Source organism: Jaculus jaculus, chromosome 14 (genome assembly GCF_020740685.1).
Source record: "Jaculus jaculus isolate mJacJac1 chromosome 14, mJacJac1.mat.Y.cur, whole genome shotgun sequence".
NCBI lineage: Eukaryota > Metazoa > Chordata > Mammalia > Rodentia > Dipodidae > Jaculus > Jaculus jaculus.
In genome coordinates this window covers 36,520,420-36,538,044 of record NC_059115.1, presented here as the reverse complement: position 1 = coordinate 36,538,044, position 17,625 = coordinate 36,520,420, and positions in this window count along the sequence as shown.

Below are 17,625 nucleotides of genomic sequence, written 5' to 3'. Positions count from 1 at the left end.
CAAATAAGATATACAGAGACTCAGCAGCCCCCAACACCTCATTACTGAAGCAGGTCAAAAATGAACCCAACATGGCTCAGGGACATTTTGAGGAAGAGGGGATGTAAATAATGTCAGAGCCACTCATTGGGTCATGATATGCATAGACATTTCTCCTACCCATAACTGTGGGCTAACTCCACAATGCATGAGCCATATACCTCAACAAGGAAGGACCAGGGGAGGGGCTAGGACATGGATGAGCCTAATAATGACACCAACTTGACTGCATTCAATGAGTACAAAACTAATTAATAAAAAAAAAAATACTCAGTCCTTAATGTTTTCACTCACTTATTATGTCTTACAATGAGGTCTGTGGTATCTCCTCAATCATATATAAAAGCAATATATGTCTTTAGTGGATGAATATTGTCCATATCTTTCCAACTACTCATTAAAATTTTGCATTATTTGCCAATAGCCCACTCATGACTTATACTACTATGAGCATGGTATCTAACTTTGTAGCAATCTTTATACTTTGTCCAAAGGAAACAATAATAATGGCTATATTACATAAGGAAATAGTGAAAAAAATGGATTTTGCAAGCAGAAAATTCTGTTTGCCTTCTTTGACTTCTTGGCCTTGAACTTGCTATGCATATGCTGTTCCACTGAGATATGCTTGACACGCCTTAGACCTTAGACCTATAATTTAACCTCCAGTTATCTCTGTGGTTATTATTTTAATGGAAATATTAACATTAACTCATTGTTTCCTGGAATTATTTTTTCAGATGATAAATATGGACCCTATACACAAAACTTGACAATTATTATAGAAGAGTATTACTTTATTTAGAAATAAAATCTAAGTAATTTATATTCTTAAAATAACAAAGCTTAGTCAATAACTGACTGTTTAGCTTATATGACAGAAAAACGCAATGTCTCATATGTAAACATTAAGATTACAGATGAAACAGAGATTGCGAAGACAACAGGCATGTCAAATAAAATAAGTTATTTTGAAAAGATAAACAATACTTCCATATGTTTATTTATATTAACAAAGATGAAATAGAGAGGACTCAAAAAGATAAAAATAAAATAAAATAGTAATGACCCCCAAAGATAAAAAGTCATGCAAATGACTTTGCAATCATAATTACTTTTAATGTTCTGGAACTATTAGATACTGCATCCTCAAATGAGCATGCATGTAAGTTCAGAGCTACAAGACATGAAGCAGAAGACAGTATAATTTCAAAAGGAAGATAAAAGGTTTTGATGTCTCAAACCTATAAAGGTAGAGTGGTTGTGACAGGGTGGGTTCCACAAATTCAAGGCCTGCATAGGAAATTCCTTGATAGCCATGGCTACAGAGTAAGACTCTGTTCCAAACACCCAAAAGAAGAGATGGGAAGATGGCTTAACAGTTAAAGGCACTTAATTGTAAGCCTGCCAACCTGAGATTGATAGATTGATACCAAGCTGGATTCAAAGTGGTGTTTGCATTTGTAATTCCAACATACCTGAGAGCTTGCAAGCAATAACAAGAAAGCAATGCAAGTGACCCTGTCTCAGAAGAAGGTAGAAGCAGAAGAGAAACGACACGAGGTTGTCCTCAATCTTTCACATGTGCACAGAGGCACAAGTACACACACACACACACACACACACACACACACACACACATCCAAACAAATGAAAACATAAGAAAAACCCAAAAGTAAATTTGTAAATAAATGGAAAGACAGACAAATCCATAAGTATTGTCAGAGTTGTCAATACTATTCTAACATTAAGTAGAGAAAGTTAACTTTACATGTGGCTTACATTTCCTTATGGGTCATTAACATTCCCTTCGTCACTTAAATAAATAGAATACCTGGTTGGAGAGATGGCTTAGTGGTGAAGGCACTTGCCTGCAAAGCCAAAGGACCCAGGTTCAATTCCTCAGGACCCACGTTAGCCAGATGCTCAAGGGGGCACCTGTGTCTGGTGGTCATTTGCAATGGCTGTAGGCCCTGGCATGCCCATTCTCTCTCTCTTTCTCTCTGTCAAGTAAATAAATAAAATAAAATATATTTTTAAAAAGAATATTACCAAACACTTGAAAAAGTATCAACATGTTGAGTTCATTCATATTTCTAGGATGCTCCACTCAACTATGGTAGAACTCACCTAGTTAAAATCAGCTTTGCAAAGCTGGGCTTGATATTAACAGAGCCACCGAGTTTTTTAATGTTTACTAATCAATTGGCTTTAGTGTTTTCTTTTTTTCTTTTTCTTTTTCTTGCAAGGGCAAGGAGCTTTATTTCGGGCTTAAGCTCGGTCTCTTGACTTCACCAATGTAGTGGATCTGTACAAGAGCCCAGAGTAGTGGGAGGGTAGGGTATTTATAGGGATTTGAACATAGAAGAAGGGGATGGGTACATGATTGGTTGATTTAAACAGTGTACTCTTCTAGTTGGCTTAGGATTTGGGTTGGCAAAGTTGGCAGGCTGGGGCTAAGAGAATTGAACTTATCTATGACTACAGGAATGTATGGTGTAATCAGTTTCCAATAAGTGTTAAACCACACTTGCTGGACGATAAAAACTTAGACCTTTCCAGGAAACAGAAATTAGGCCTACTGAGGACTCTGAAGACTCTCATGGCATCCATCTGGTTCCTGAGTCCTTCATTCCCCCGTCTCTTTGTACCACAAGGAGCCAATCTTGGATCCCAATTGAGTTAGTGAGTGGAGTCTAGTGGTATATAATGTGATCTTAAAGCCATAAGCTATACTGTATTAATGTGTTCCCTAACAAAAGCAACTAATCTATTAATAATGCAAGGTCCTATTGTGATTATCAACAAAAATAAAAGTAATGGCCCTGCTAAAGCAGACAGCACAGTTGTTAACCATGGGGCATGACTGAACCATGACTCAAACCATCATCTATCAGCTTCTCTTTCTTTTCCAAATTCCCTGGTACCTTTGAGTCTCTAATTATACCTGAATGGTTGATATAAAAACAACATTCTTCCCTTAAGGCCACACATAGTCCCCCTTGCTGGAAGAATAATAAGTCCAACCTATGTCTATTCTGTAATACAACCTCAGCTAAGGAATCTACATTTTTCTCTAAGTGAGTAATAGACGTTTTCAGCCTCTGAATGACTAACTCTATACTTGATGTTTTCCTTGAATGGTGAATGCTGCAATGCCTGTTCTTGCCCCTGCCAGGACTGCATTGGGAAATGGCACCAACCAGACAGTAAATAAGGCACTGGGGTCATACCCAGTAGCAAACAGTCTTATTCCCCAGGTCTTTCCATTATCTCCCTTTTTCTGTAAACTTGAGAGAAACAGCATTACAGGTCTCATTTCCTTTCGTAGGGAGGTAACATGGTCCATTTTGGTCCCTGGTCTGATTCAGTGTCATGGTGATAAGGTCCCCCTTAGTAGGTGGCTTTCAACATAACCTTCTAGTAATAGACACACATTGCCAACCAGCACAGTAGAAGGCTTCAGGTCCTCCACAGCCCCCTTTGATTATTGCTCTCCCTAAGATCCCAGGGCATACATAGAAATAAGAAATTTCATGATTCACCACAGAGCCCCATGAGTCACCCACTAGTTGATGGAGGGTGAAGATCAAATCTGGAAACCAGGTTCCCCGTGGGGCAAGATGTGATTTGGAGTAAGCAATTTCCCCCATGGCAGTGTTGGTTATTATCCAGGTCAGATTATAAACTTTGTGGGGAGTAGCTGCCATAATACACACAGTTAGGAGCACAGTCAGGATCAAGGGCATTTGAGTTGAAGCTTGAGTGGGGTACTGCGTTTCTATTGTGGCAGATAGTCCTCAGGTGCAGCCGGTTGGATGTGGGTGGGTGTGATGAATCCAAGTGGCAATTCTGTCCATTTTCACAGTGGTAGGTGTGGTCAGGATAAAGAAGTAGGGTCCCTTCCCATGGGGTTCCAGTGTCTCACAGCACCCAGTCTCCAGGATTATTTACATATTTTACATATTTACATAGATTTGAGAATAACCCTTTGAACATATCTATTTGTTTTTCTTTATTATGGAATTAAAACTATGGGGAAAAGATGTCTTAATGTTTGTTTCCCCTCTTGGAAAGCTCTTGTGTTACTTAATAGGCCATTCATATATGTAAGGTATTTTTTATCTTTGGTTATACATTTCTCTCTGAGACCATGCAGATAGCCACATTTAATTAAGAATTAGCTTTGGAGGTCACTAATGGCTCTCCAAACAAACTTTAGGGACATAGGAGGAGCCCTATAGCTTACTGGTATCTTTTGTTTGTTAGGATGAGTCAGGGCCATGCTGGCCAAGTAGTTTTCCCTTCTTTGGTAAATCAGGAGGACTGATTGCTTCTTAATTGTGACTCTCCTGTTTCAGACTGTACACCAGTTTTGTTTGGGTGTCCATATCCTCCCTGCTCAAGAAAACAGGTGACTTACCAGGGGACCAGAAGTGTCCCATCATCTCCAGTGGCCTCATAACCTGGGATCACAGACCAAAATATTGCTCTGATGATTCCAGTTGGCTTTGGCTTCTATGTAGGTAATTACCACTTAGAAAGTAAGTTACACCAGCCTGGATGTATTTACATATAGAGCACATTTGATTACTGAAATCGACTTAGTTAAAGAATGGCACCAGGGCTTCTAAAATCATTTTGTCCTATCTTTAAAATTTTAGTTGTACTATGGCAGCATAAGCCTTATATATGAGGTATAGAAAGTAGGCATATCTAACATTTATAAATGTAGGCAGAACCTGCTACCAGTCTTGAAAACAGTACCAATTGATTTACAGACTAACTCATTTAACCTAGAAATTGTCAGAAAAGGACAAGTAAGACAGTATAAAGTCTTAGCACCTGTGTGTGAAAGCATCTTTGATTAGTTCAGATACCTATGTAGGTATAAACTACCCAGAGAATATTGGAAACAGAACCACAGAGCTTGAATTTTTTTTTAAAACCAAAACAGCTAGCTAAATTCTAATATAACCCTTGATAAATCTTTTTGAAAGAAAAAAAAAAAAAAACAAAAACAAACATTATTTGACAACCAATGATTTGGGCTTAAACTTGAAAGCTATTGATCTTAGGTACCACAGAAATTTTTATTAACATAAAACAATTTTATATTTTACCCATGACTTAAATTTGATAAAGCTTAAGCAAACTATCTCAACATATCCCAGGAAGATGAAAGTTATCATTTCTGAAATTAATTCCCTTAAACCTAAGTGATTAAACCTAGTTATGATGATTCAATAGCATTAGCATAAATAAGACAGAAGCTATCTTTAAAGACACAATGTCTTTAGGTATGAGTTCTTCACCTTTGGAAATTATCCATTTCTATGTGAGCCTTTATCTTAAGAATAGATAAAACCTTGATGTAAAGAGGAACCTAATTTTCTTTACTGAGAGAGTCTTAAAGCCACTTTCATAACCCTTAAATCATACCAAATTAGCATCAGTGATCTGTTAATGAGTGAGACCTTATCATAAGACTCAGTTTCTCCACTGATTAAAACCTTGGCATCAGGTAAAAATTAGATTTAGTCTAATTAAATGTTTCAAATAAGAGGCCCTTCCCCTAATATACAGATTAGGTAAATCTGATGCTTATCTTATGTAAGGAGTTTGTAACCTGATCAAATACTTTGGCTCAGTTGACCTAGTTAACTTTTTTTTTTTTTTTTTTTTGTTTGTTTTTTCAAGGCAGGGTCTCCCTCTGGCTCAGGCTGACCTGGAATTCACTATGTAGTCTCAGGGTGGCCTCGAACTCACGGCGATCCTCCTATCTCTGCCTCCCGAGTTCTGGGATTAAAGGTGTGTGCCACCACGCCCGGCTATCTAGTTAACATTTTTATCTAGTGAGAAATTTTATCTAACAGATGTGACTTTAGGTGTTCAAACGAGAAGAACTAAAGAGAACCACAGTTATATGCTGTCCTCCTTTTTCCTTGTCAGGGACAATTGGCCATTTTGTCTCTAGTCAGAGTCTGGGGGACACATGGCTTAAACTTGCATGGGGTCTGAGATAAAGGGGGTTCCATCCATTTTTTCAGAGTTTATCTTACCATGAATTTAAGTATCATATGTTGAGAAGCAAGAGCAAAATGAAATTACACAGCAGAGAGATAAGCATCCTTACATTCCTTATCCTATTCTGAAGTTGTTTGTTTTTACATAGCAAATTTACCGATTTGCAAAACACAAGGTGATAGACTCTTGTTTATGTTTAACCTGGTTAAACCTCCAATTACATCTGTACTTATAACTTTGTGACCCACTTAGCATAGGCATCACCTGTGTCTAATGTAAGATGTATTTAGTTTAAGACTGTGTCCGTATATAAAACTTCTAGGGTAATCCTTATGAGTCTGTAAACAGTTGAAAAATCTGTAACTTTAGGCATGGCATTTAGGTTTAGCCTGAAAATTCTTTCCTCCATATGCACATATTTATCCACATTAACATTCTCATCTAAGTACCACTCAAAAAGCATTTTTTTTTAAATTTTTAAAAATTTATTTATTTGAGAGCGACAGACACAGAGAGAAAGACAGATAGAGGGAGAGAGAGAGAATGGGCGCTCCAGGGCTTCCAGCCTCTGCAAACGAACTCCAGACGTGTGCGCCCCCTTGTGCATCTGGCTAACGTGGGACCTGGGGAACCGAGCCTCGAACCGGGGTCCTTAGGCTTCACAGGCAAGCGCTTAACCACTAAGCCATCTCTCCAGCCCTCAAAAAGCATTTTTAATGAGCATTCTATGTCCCAACATTGAAAAATTCCTTCCCAATAACTTCAATCAATTCATCTCATCCCACTATTAACCACCTTCCTTATAAGGCTATTATGAAAAACTACACCAAATTAATTAATCCCATTACTCACTAACAAGTGAGTAGTCTAAAGACAATTTTATGTCATTAATACCAATGACACTAATCTAAGGCAAATATTGTTGCTATCTTGAGGCAGGCTGGCTTAGAAGTCAGGTCAATTGCCTCTTCCTTTTAAGTACATTACAATTTTTTTTAATACCTGACAAATTATAAGTTACCACCTTAGAGAGCATTCTGCTGTTTTTAATAATCCTTTAAGAAAGTTGAAGTTGACCTAGAACACAAATTCAGTAATTATATTGATGATATCATGTAACAAAGTTGACATTTTTTTAATGTAAAACTTCAGTTCTTTATAGGCTGTAGTTAAATGTGACTTTTAAAAAATTTCTTCCTGCTTTTTGGTGTGCTGTTGTGGCTGGGCAGGGGAAAAGGTGGGCCTCCAGGACTGCCAGAAGGCCTCTGAAGAAGGCAGCCCACTGGGAGGCCACTGAAGAAAGAGGGGGCCTGCTGGAGGGGCCACTGGGAGAGGAGGTGGAGACATGGAACCTGCATGGGCAGAGGTGCCATTGTCTGCCTGTCATCTGCCTCTGACCCAAGCCACTCTGGAGCACTTGCAAAGCTGGCTTGTAGTTTTGCTACTTAAAGGAAGTAAGGGGAAATTTCCTTCCCGAGCTTTTTATTTTCTAGTCAGATAATGGTCCACATGGATGCCCAGAAATCCAAAAATGACCTGGATGACTTCTTCCCAAAAGGAGCCTGCCTCCCTCTGGGAGAGCTAATTCCCTTAACTTTCGAAGAGCTCTTAGTCCATGAATCTGAGATAGGTATATATTGGTGGGAGGCAATGCTGCCCATGACAGAGTAAGATTAGAAACACCAAGACCAGAGGGCAACATTCCTGAGGGCTGATTAGCACATGGGGGTTTCCCCAAAGTTCTGGGCGTAAGCCTGTCCACTATTTTAAGAGGCCAGTGACCTGCCCTACAGGCTTTTAAGAGGTCAATGTGTAATCAGCTTTGTGTGTGTGTGTGTGTGTGTGTGTGTGTGTGTGTGTGTGTGTGTGTCAGAGAGAAAAAATAGAGGGTTTTTGCCAACACTCAACGGGTTGTCAGGGTCCAGGCAGAGGACATCTGGCCCTCAATCAATACCTAAGAGTGGCCTCAGCCAAGAGATGTGAGTTGCCAGTTCGACATGTCTGGTCCTGTGCAATTTAGTGAACCAAAAATAAAGAAGGAGAAAGAGAAACCTTCCAGCCCTCAAAAACATGGAGACAAGGCCACATGGGTCGATGTCTCCCAGCCCCTCTGGGAGAGCACTCACCCACCCTGTCCATCTCATAAGGTCCATGTTCAGGCACCAGCTGTGGGTTTTTGGATTTTTGATGGGGGAGGGAGGCAGTGCCACGGTTCACCCAAAGGCAACCAGGCAACAGGGGGTGGGTGAGCGTGTGAAGAGAGAAAGACACTCCCTGGAGAAAGTTGAGCAGCTCTCTCCTTACCTGCTGCCATGTTGAACTCATAGTCTGGCCTAGTCAAAGGGAAGAAGGTATCAATGATAGCCTGATTATTGGTGGGATTCCCATCAGTGCCCAGAACCAATTTCTGGGCTTCAGTCTGGCATCTCTCTCTTTTCTGTTTAAAGAAAATCTGGAGCAATTGTTGACAATCATCCCAAGTTGATTGGTCTGGGGCCCCATAACCTGAAGAGGGAATAATTTGACCCAAGGGGCCCTAATTTTAACATTCTGAAAGTGGTCCATCAGTAAAGGAAGCGGGGTAGTCTGTCCCATCTGTCCAAGAACACAAATAGTAATTCCAGCAAATAAAAGGAAAAAGAAACAGCACAAAAGTTCAGCTGGCCAGCAACTACAAAACTAAGACAATAGCCTCTCGCATTGTCTCTGCAAATAGGGGAATGAAATCCCCTCCGAGCGGGCCTGGGGCACCCAGGACCTGCCGTCCATATGGAGTGGTCAGCTACTACAAAACTGAGACAACAGCCTCTCCTGTTGTCTCTACAGATAGGGGAATGAAATCCGCTCTGAGTGGGCCTGGGGCACCCAGGACCCGTCTGAACAAAGTGGCCAGCTACTACAAAACCAAATTTGAGACCATGGTATCTCACGTTCCGTGGTAGCGACCCGCATTGTCTCTACAAACAGGGGTGGGGGGGGGTGAAATCCCCTCCTGGCAGGCCTGAGGCACCCAGGACCTGCCTTCCAAACAAAGATGTGTCTCCAGGGACACATCTGCCCAGCCACAATATTCTAATGAATGGAAGAACGAAGTACAGGTTTTCAGGAAAGACAAAACACAGAAGCACAACACAGAAGCACACTTAACAGCCAGCGACCTGAGCTCCAAGTTTCCTCAGAAGTCTCTGAGGAGATATGGGATGAGCCCCCAAATGTCTAGTTCTCGGCACCTCCAGTGGCCACCAAGGAGAACCAAGCACGTATGCAAGGGCAAGGAGCTTTAATTTGGGCTTAAGCTCGGTCTCTTGACTTCACCAACGCAGTGGATCACTACAAGAGCTGGATTTAGTATTTTCATCCTTTGACTTTGTAAGTCATTTTGATCTCTCTATTTATCTATCTATCATCTTTCTATCTATCTAATCTTTCTAAGTATCATCTATTCATCTATCTCATCTCCATTTATTGAGATAGAGTCTCATCTATCCTAGGAAGTTTGTTTTATCTAAATTGAAATATTTTAGATAGCACATAGGTGAACTTTAATTTTTATTCAGATCTATATCTGTGTATTTTTGATTTATACTTAAATTAGTTATTAATATTACTGAAATTTTCTAACTTCTTTTCTATTACATTTTTACTTCATCTTGTTTGTGTTTACTTCATGTTTGTTTCTCTTCTCCTTTTTCTGATTGTTTATAAGTAGTCTTCATGATTCCTATTTTAGCTCCTTTAAAACCTATTTATCAATTTATTTATCTCTGTATTGTTTGGGACTTCTAGTTTAATTACCAAACAAGCAACTCATGTAGAGTTAGTATGACATTGAGGCTCATAAAATATTAGAATATGCAATGTTTTAATTACTTACTTTTCCATCTTTTGTGCTATTATTGTCATATGTTTAACAGGTACATTCATGATGTGCCCCAAAATATTATATTTACCTTTTGTGATCAATAGTCTTTTGAACTTTAAGAAATTAAAAAGAGAGAAGTAGGGCTGGAGAGATAACGTAGCATTTAAGGTGCTTGCCTGCAAAACCAAAGAACCCAGGTTCCATTCACCAGGACACGTAAGCCAGGTACACAAGGGGTGCATGCGTCTGGAGTTCATTTATGGCAGCAGAAGGCCCTGGCACACCCATTCTCTCTTGCACTCTACTTGCCTCTTTCTCTCACTCAAATAAATAAATAAAAATAATAAAATTAGAAAAGCAAGTACTAAATTTTATTAATATCTACCTATTTTCTGTTTTTATATTTTACCTTAAGACATTATCATGAAGAATTTTCTTTAGCATATAGGTCTGCTGATGAATGATTTTTTTAAACTATGAAAAATGTCTTTATTTTATTCTCAGTTTTGACTGATTTCTTTCTGCACATATAAAACTGGGTTGAAGGTTTCACAGCTTAAATATTTTTTCATTGCTTTCTATCATTTATTAAGAATTTGAGAATTATTCTCAAATTTACTAATGTGTAGTCTTTAATTTTTTATTTGTAGTTTATTTTTCTCAATTTTTATTAACACCTTCCATAATTATAAAAAAATATACCATTGTAATGCCCTCCCCCCCCCCCCAATTTCCTCTTTGAAATTCCATTCTCCATCTTATTCTCTTCCCATCTCAATCAGTATCCCTTTCATTTTGATGTCATGATCTTTTCCTCCTGTTATGATGGTCTTGTGTAGGTAGTGTCAGGCACTTTGAAGTCATGGATATCCAGGCCATTTTATGACTGGAGTGAGCACGTTATGAGGAGTCCTACCCTTCCTTTGGCTCTTACATTCTTTCTGCCACCTCTTCCACATGAGACCCTGAGCCTTGGAAGGAGTGATTGAGATGTTACTAAGTATTCCAGTCATTTCTTTCCAGCACTATGATACCTTCTGAGTCATCCCAAGGTCACTGCCATCTGAAAAGAGAAGATTCTCTACCCAAAGTGAGAGTAGAATTAATATAAAGGTATGAATATTAAGAGAAGTGCTTATTGGGCTGTTTGCTGAACATAGTATATACACTTATCCAGACATCAGCAGATGTTATACCCCTAGGGCTCATGACTACCCCTGTTTTAAGTTTTCAGTATCAGGGATGTATTCCCTCCCATGGTGTGGTCCTCTAGTCCAATTAGAGGGCTGTTGGTTTCCACCAGGATAGATGTGCCACTATTGCACCCATTGGCTCATTTGGTCTGGGTGGCCAATTATAAGGCTTGCAGTGTCCACTATTGAGTATCTTCACTGGTGGTATCTCTTTCTCCCATTGAACTGCATGTAGAATGGTTTCTTCCAGCTTTCTGTCAGCTGGTCTACATGGAGGAGGTAATCAGCTCAGTTTGAGCAGGATTTCTCAGTGGCCTTGCAGCCCAAGTATGTGGAGTCTTAAGCAACAGGGTCTTACTATCGATTTTTGGTGGGAAACCAAGGGCCTGGGCAATGGTCTATAATGTTTTGGGGGCATCAGGGACCTCCCTGGCCAACAACTCACTGGAAGGTATCCCATCCCTGGCACTGAAAATTTTCTAACAATGATCTATGGCTCCTGAGTGTTCCATTGTCTGAAACTGGAGGATACCATATGATTTATTTATATCCTCTTAGGTTGAGATTAGCCCTCCCTCCACCTTTCCTTTACTCAATCTCTTCCTCTGACCTCACTTTGGGCCTTTTCACCCCTGTTAATCTATTCTTCTACTTACATATATATAATACCATCCTATTAAGTACCTTCCTCCCTTACTTGCTCTTCCCTTTATATCTCTTTTTCATCTTACTAGCCTCTGATATTGAGTTTTTTTTCCTTCTCACACAGAAGCCCAATCATCTGTAGCTAGGATCCACATATGAGAGAAAACATGCGGCGCTTGACTTTCTGGGCCCGGGTTACCTCACTTAGTATAATCCTTTCCAGATCCATCCATTTTCCTGCAAATTTCATAACTTCATTTTTCTTTACTGATGAGTAGAACTCCACCAATGTGTAGTCTTTATACCTTTTTATTTTACACTTTTTGTTGCTTTTGTATGTCTATATTTTTGTTATGACATAGTGAGATGTAATTTTAGTTGTCTTTAGTCTATTTGGGATTTAACTTGATCACATCACAAATAAAAAAGTCAATATTTCAAATCATATATATTTTAACATCCATCTTATATGTGTCTTTTTTGTGACATTTAACATTATAACACCTAATATTATCCTCAATTGCAAATTCACTGTTTTTTCCCTTTGTTTTCTTTAGCTAATGGTTACTTAATATTTTATCTGTTTCGGCATTCACTGTCTTATTTTAATCTCCAGTTTGCTAATATAGCTACATTTTCATCTAATTTTAGAAAACGTATTTTCTATCCTAAAGTTTTATTTCTTTTGTAATTTATATTTCTTTAGTAAAATGTGGTGCATATATAATTATTTTAATGATCTAAGCCTATTCTAATAGCTAATAGTTTGAGTTCTTAAGTAATATTTCTATATTCTGGGTAATCTGAAGGACCATTTCCAGTGATGCTTTTCCTCAATATATTATATTTTTCTGCTACTTTATACATCTATTAAATTTCATTTATTTATTTTTTATTGTATATTTAGATGATGTAGAGACTCTCAATTTTCCTTCTCTGTATATGGAATTGGTATGTACATGTGTAGATTTTTTCTTTTAGAAATTTAGGTTGTTAGATAATAAACTTGAAGTAAACTCAGTTTTACATGTTGTAAAGCAATAGATAAATAAGTATATAATTTGGCAGAACTTAAACTCTACATTTTATTCCTACAGTGGCTAGCAAAAGCTAAAGTCTGCCCCATTCTTTTACAGCCTTTAATCTGCTGTTTTCCACTGAACATTTTGGAATATAATGCAAGGATAATCAGGAATTTGACATTTACTTGGATTTGGGGATCCCCATGACTGTGATTCCCATGCTGTCAGGGATTTTTTCCCCCCCTTTCACTTAGGCAGCCAGACTTCATTCTCTTAGAACCCAAAACAAATTAATGTGTTTTTTTTTTTTTTTACCTTACTAAGGATATTTTAATTATGTCATTATACTTCATTGTTTTCTGTAGGCATGTAACAAAGAATGTTTGTGTGAGCTTCAGTCATTTAATTGGTTACTTATAATAATGGTTTTATAGTATATTGTTTATTTTAAGATCAAGTATAAGCACATAGGTTTCTCTCAGAAGAAAGGACCTGGGGTCTTCATTCTTTTTAAAGTGTGACTACATTCCAATTTGTGCCAAGTTTTGTTTGATCTTCAGTGATTTAATGAGCTATATTTTACATTTAGTCCAGAAATTATCACCATTATCTCCTTTATCCTCTCATATAAGAATTATGACTATTAGCATACTCAGAGATAGTGATTGTTTTATCTCTACATAACCAGTGCTAGTAATGTGCTTAATAGTTAATACATTGTCATCCAATATATGTTGACCTGATGAATATGTTTATGTTTAACTCTCACAGAAACACTTTGGGTGTCTTTCAGTACAAAGGTTCTGTGGTTTCTTAACGATCTAGTGAAAATAATTCTCTTAATGATACCATGGAGAAATTCTCATGTTAATGTTGTTCAATTATTTTATAAATTTAATCATCCCTCCACTTCACTTTGCTTTGTGTGACAAGGAGAGACATTCTACATTTTCAGTAAGCCTGAGAGACAGACAAAAACTGCTCTGCAATCACATTGGGTTTATCGAGGGAGGAGTTACTTGCTTTATCTTAATTTTTATTGTTTAGTATCAGAAGTAAAAGTTGAAATGTTACTTGTTTGTCACTGTCACTTTGCCCCAGGGTTGGTTCAATTAATAAACTGATACTTTGTTTTAAATTAGAATTTTGTGTTTTATAGAAAACTACTATGTTGATATATAATTTATGTTTCCTCCAGCCACTTCTACCATTTAAACTCGTTTTCTGCCCATCAACCAGCATTATATATTTACCTAGGACCCTGAAAAATCCAACTTCATGCCACTTGTATTTGCTTTTTTATGTATCTTGGCAAGCTTGGTGGTAATAAAATAAGAGTTCCCATAGAATATATAATATGATAAACTGTTTTGGGGTTTGGTGTGAAATTGGAATATACAATAAAAACTTGAAAAATATTGATTATGCTTTCTGAAATACAAAGATATAGTTAACTTAAAACTAATATTTCCCCTATCACTTTCCGAAAACATATACATCCTGCCCATGAACTAAAGAGTCCTAAATCAAGTCTTCCATTTTTAACTTTTTAAACAAGTCCTGATGAGGGCTTAGTCTCTATTTAGGTGTAGATGGTTGAGTGATGAGGATAACTAATGTAAATCTGATGACATGTATAGTCTATGATCGTGAGACACTAATTGTAGGCAAGAAACTGGAGGAAGGGCAACATGTAAGAGCACCCACAGTGATGCCAGGCTGTGCCTCAGAAGTCTTCTCAGAGAAGATGCAACTAAGGGACACTTGAGCATCATGAAGTATTTTGAGTTTAAAGCATTTTGTGTTTTGGTCACTAAATTTTAGTTAACATACATTTCCATTGTGTTTTTTATCATTTTGGCTATTGGTTGATGTAGGGCAGAGTGATTTGATCAAATGATCACTATGGTGTTTGGAAATGCAGTATTTTTCTTGGTTTGACATGAAAGAGCCAAGGCTCATGGAACATAGGGCATGATGTTTGGCTGTTTCTCTCCTTTTAAAAAAATATATTTAAATTTTTTTATTTTATTTATCCATTTTTTTTGGGGGGTAGATAGAGAGAATGGGTGATTCAGGGCATCCAGTCACTTCAAACAAACTCTAGATGCGTGCATCCCCTTGTGCATCTTGGTTTACATGGGCACTGGGGAATCAGACCTAGATATTTGTACTTCACAGGCAACTGTGAAGCCTTCTTTCCACCCCCTTCACTCCTTTTTGCTACTTTCTCTGGACACTGAGTTTAGGATATATGGATGCACAAATGTTGCTACTTTGGGACTGTACTGCGCAGCCATCATTCTTCCCCTTTGAATATCTAGTTAACAAATTTTATGATAATGTTTCCAAGTTTTACATTGAGTTTTGGAAGTGGATTCTTTCTACTGTTAGGCCAAACGCTACAAGGGAAAGGATCAAATTTGTCTGCCTTGTGATTTTGGGGGTTGGGGGGTGGACATGATAAAGTCCCAATTGGCCAAAGTTTTGTTTCCCTTGGTTAAGGAATGAGCCTGGGTTACAAGGCAGGTATGACAGAGGTCACCTCAAAATGAGTTTTGAATGCCCTGCAAGCAGAAGGTTTTCTGTGGCAGGTGGTGTCCTCTGTGTCTGCGCATGAGAAAATGCACTTAATGACAGGAATCCTGCAAGTACTAAGCTCAAGTCCACATCGCATCATTTACATCTTGCTCCTGTCTGTGCTTGGATGAACTTTACAGAGCAAGTAAACTATGCACTCATTTAAATAAGCATGTTAGATTTCTAAAAAGCAATGGAATTAAAAAAATCAATATTCCCACTGTACGCTATATATACTAACCTTTCTCAACCTTGAAATTCTTCTTTTGTGATTTGGTACAGATCTCTGGCCCTTTGGCAGCCTCTTTTGCTTGGCAAAAACAGTTGGCTGGAGTAGTCATAGCTCAGAGTCAAAGAGGTAAAATTTAATCACTTCTCATGAGCACCCCTCAGAAGTAGCTAAAAGATTTGAGAGGAGAGCTGACAATCTAATACACAGGTGGACCTAAGACCCCTCCTAGTTTGGACATTAATGTTAATAAATGGCTTCATTTGCATCCAATGACAGGTTGGATGGACTATTAGAGTCATGCAAATCATCATATATACTTAGAAAGCATTGAACTTGGATAAGCATTTGGAATAGTGAAAATAGCTTTGACAGACAGAGACCAGCATGATAGGAAACATATCGTGTGAGTCATTGGCTATAGCTGGGTATGCTGGTTTTGAGGGAGACAAATGTAGCACAAGACATGTGTCTACCTGGTTTCTTTAAGAAATATTAACATCTATGTTACTCTTCAGCATGGCATCCAGCATCTATGTTCATCTTTAACTTCACACGCCAGCTTTTCTTCAGCCAGACTCTTCTGCCTCCTCTCTTCAGCTTCAGTGTTCTTTGCTCCTGATGTGGGCTCAGAAGGATCTTCACTTGGATTGTCCTCCTTCTGCCATTCCCTTCTACCTGATGCTCCTGATTAATTATCTTGCAACTTATCTTTCTAAGGTACGTTTACCTTATCTTACTAAAATACTTTGTAAGTCCACTGAGGAGTAGGGGAGAGAGTACTAGATCCACATCTTATGCATCCCAAAGGGTCTAGTATTTATCAGCATGCAGCTTCCAGTGAGAAAATGTTTGATGGTCTGTAATGAGGTTCAGCTTGTGATTGCCTTCCATGTTATGTTCCTAGGGAATCCTGTAATCAGGCTAAGTGCCTATATATCACATCTTCTTAAAAGAGATGTGGAAGGTTTAACTCTGATCATCCTCTAAGAAGACATCCTAACTTCACCATTCCAGCAGGTTTGGACAAGACCTCTGAGTCTCCTTGTCAGGCCTGGCTCAGCAGCAGCTGCAGGGTTTTCAGAGACTGGCAGCTTGAGGAAAGAATTTGTACTGTGAGAAGCTTTTGGCTGTGGCTAATGTCATCCTGAGCCTTGGAGTTTCATAAAAATGATTATCATTTAATTACCTACTACAAACTATAAAAGCATCACTTGCCACTAGCAGCACTGAACTTGACAAAGCCATATGACCCGTGTCCAGATCCATCTTCCCCCTGGGGAAGGCAAACAGCCTGCGAACTACCACTTATGGAAAAGGTGAGAGGTGGTGTTGCTCCCTGGATGCTCTTGAATTTTCAGTACAAAAAGCATGGGTCACATTTTTGTGGCTACAGTGATTTAAAGACCAATTTCAGAAGCTTTTTTCCATTTATGAAAGATTTTACTCCTTTATGCTGTAAATAATACAAAGGTATTGACTAGGTTAATCCCATGAAGTATCAAAAGGAACCTGGCTGGCACCTAGGTGAGTAAGAAGGTTGTTTCCTGTTCATACCTTAGGCAATCAGTCTTGTAGGAGGCAAGAGTACTGTGGGAGAAAGAGCTTCTGTGGTCAGATAGTAAGTTAGAAAACATCTCAATTTTCTAGCTAGAGGCCTCTCAGAACCTGTTATTTGCTAATGTGCTTAGGAAAAAGATGCTTATAGATTATAGAGACTTTTTGACCATATAGAACTTTTTATAATAAACTACCAGTTTACACATTGAAAGAGGGAAGGCATTTGAGATGTTCTCATACTCAGTAAGAGGCAATAAAAATTATAGTTGTCTAATGAATGAAGTATTCCTCAGTGTACTTAGGATGTCTCTGTGGACTGTGCATGTGTGAATGTCTGTGCACATGTGAGTGTGCATGCATGTGTGTATGTTCATTCCTTTCACCTATTCACTCATTCAAAAAAAACTAATAGTGATGTAGTGATGGACCCTGTCATGTTTCCACTGGGCACATACAAGTCCTTTAGAG